General features: G+C 40.0%; 1 pseudogene; it reads left to right on the forward strand.

Moving 5' to 3' along the window:
* The first annotated feature begins 555 nt into the window (after window positions 1–555).
* Window positions 556–1,606, forward strand: LOC140514747 (transaldolase pseudogene; annotated as a pseudogene).
* The last annotated feature ends 1,093 nt before the right edge of the window (window positions 1,607–2,699 follow it).

The following is a 2,699-nucleotide window of genomic DNA, read 5'->3' on the forward strand; positions in this document are numbered from 1 at the left end:
CTTCCTGAATAAAACTCAGAGTGCAGACCAGGACAGCAGTCACCATATCTTTACACAGACCACACCACACTGCAAGTAACAAAAGCAACAGTGCTGAAGCTTGGGATAGCTTCCTACCTCTAGGTGAGCACAGATAAATGTTAACATAAAGTTCATAATCAAGAAATAGACTAGGAAAAAATAAGCAAACAACAAAAAAAGAATGGGACCATAAGAAACTACTGTGGTGGTAGAGAAGACCAATAAACAAACTCAAAAGAAGACAAAAACAATGTGGAAATAGCTACAAACAAAAGCTCAAAGAAAATACCAATTGGATCCAATTCCAACAAGAATTCCTGAAAGTATTAAAGAAAGAGATAACTGTGGTAGAGAAAAATTGGGGAAAGAAATAAAATGATACAAAATGTATGAAAAAAGAATTAACTGTTTGGTAAAGGAGCCACCAAAATACTAAAGGGAAAATAATAACTTAAAAAAAAAAACTGGCTCATGATGCATTGTGGGCCCTGCTCTGCTTGCTGTGCACACCCTCCTCTTCTCCCCACCCCCACCATGTCCTCCAGCTCTCCAGTGAAGCAGCCCACATGGAGTTTGTGCTTGAGCAACTGGCGCTTCACCATCATAATGGCTGGTGCACACTGGCGACTTCCACGCCATTGATGAGTATAAGCCCCAGGACTCCATCTCCAATCCCTCACTGATCCTGGCTGTGGCCCAGATGCCAACCTACCAGGGTCTAGTGTAAGATGACATTGCATATGGAAAAAGCTCAGTGGGACCCAGAACCAACAGATCCAGAATGCCAGGGACAAACTGTTGTGTTATTTGGGCCTGAGATTCTGAAGATTCCAGGCTGGGTATCCACAGAAGTCAATGCCTGATTATCCTTTGACAAGAAAGAAATGGTCCAAAGGGTCCTGTGCCTCACTGACCTCTACAAAGAAGCTGAAGTCAGCAAAGAGCCTATTCTCATCAAGCTGGCTTCCACCTGGAAAGGAACTCAGGTTGGAAAGGTCCTGGAGGAGCAGCATGGTGTCCACTGTGACATGAGTCTGTTGTTCTCCTTTGCTTAGGCCGTGGTCTGCAGCAAGCCTGTGTGACCCTCATCTACTCATTTGTTGGGGCATCCTGGACTGGCATGTGTCAAACATAGATAAGAAGGCCTATGAACCCCAGGAGGACCTAGGCATAAAGAGTGTCACCTACATCTAGAACTACCACAAGAAGTTTGGCTACAAGATGATTGTCATGGACTCATCCCTCCACAATGTGTGTGAGGTCAAGGCCCTTATGGGCTGTGACTATCTCACCATCTTTCCCAAGCTCCCAGGGAAGCTGCTCAAAGAGACCTCCAAGCTCACCCCTAAGCTCAGCATTCAAGAAACCCACAGCCTCAAGAAGATTGACCTAGATGAGAGGGCTTTTCTGGAAGCACAATAAGGACCATATGGTGGTGGAGAAGCTGTCTGATGGCATCTGCAAGCTGGAGAAGATGCTGCAAGAAAGGATGTTTGGTGCTGAGAGCTGTAGCTATGGGTGCCCATGGATGAACAGGCAGACAGACAGATGGAGAGCAGCAAGTTGGGTGTCTGAACTGAGATAAGCTGGCAGAATGGCCTGTTGTCCAAGAAGGGATACATATTTTTGCAATGAGGATCAGGTAGTGTGTTCCTATTTGTATGTCAGTCTGCCTAATGCATTAAAATGATTACTTACAAAAGAATAAAAAAATAAAAAAAAATTAAAACTGGACAAATGGCAAAAGAGGCACAAAAATTCACTGGGAAAAAAAAAGTTATGCAAAAAGCAGAATAGGCCAAATGGAAAAATAGGCACAAAGGCCCACTGAAGAAAATAATTCCTTAAAAAATCAAAACTGGGCAAGTAGAAGTTAATAACTACATGGAATACCAAGAAGCAATAAAAAAGTAAAAGGAATGAAAAAAGTGAAACATATCATTAGAAAAAAAAACTGATCTGAAAAATGAACTGAGGAGAGATAATTTAAGAATGATTGAACTACCTCAAAGCCATGATTAATAAAAAGAGTCAAGATAAATTATTTCAAGAAATTATTAAGGAAATGTCCACTAATATCCTAGAACCAAAGGGTAAAATCGAAATTGAAAGAATCCACCTATCATCTACAAAAAAAGAGATCCCCAAAGGAAAACTCCCAGAAATATTATAGCCAAATTCCAGAGCACTCAGGTTAAGGAAAAAATATTGAAAGCAGTCAGAAAGAATAAATTCAAAACTTATTTTTTGAATAAATCTCATTTCAAAACATTAGGAGTTTCTGCCTTAAGGGAATGTAGTACTTGAAGTATAATATTCTAGAGTACAGTTGTGCTAGAATTAGAACCAGAAATTATCTACTCCTAGCAACTTTATCATTATTAGGGCAGTTAGGAGTATATGTAGATAGAGGTGTGTCAATTTTTCCTCAAAATATGCTCAAAAAGTAATAACACACTCAATTGACCATAAAAATCTATCTGGCCCTACAATGAAGTAAGAGTATAAATTGATAAAAGAAGTAGGAGAGGAAAGTGGTAAGAAGAGACGGGATCTGACAGAAGGGAGGTAGATAAGGGAAGAATATATGTGTGTATACATATACATGTGTGTGCACACACAGAGTTTTGTATATAAAGTTATTTTACCCAATAGGAAAATAAGACAAGAAGCAGATA

This window comes from Notamacropus eugenii, chromosome 7 (genome assembly GCF_028372415.1).
Source record: "Notamacropus eugenii isolate mMacEug1 chromosome 7, mMacEug1.pri_v2, whole genome shotgun sequence".
In the NCBI taxonomy this organism is placed as follows: Eukaryota; Metazoa; Chordata; class Mammalia; order Diprotodontia; family Macropodidae; genus Notamacropus; species Notamacropus eugenii.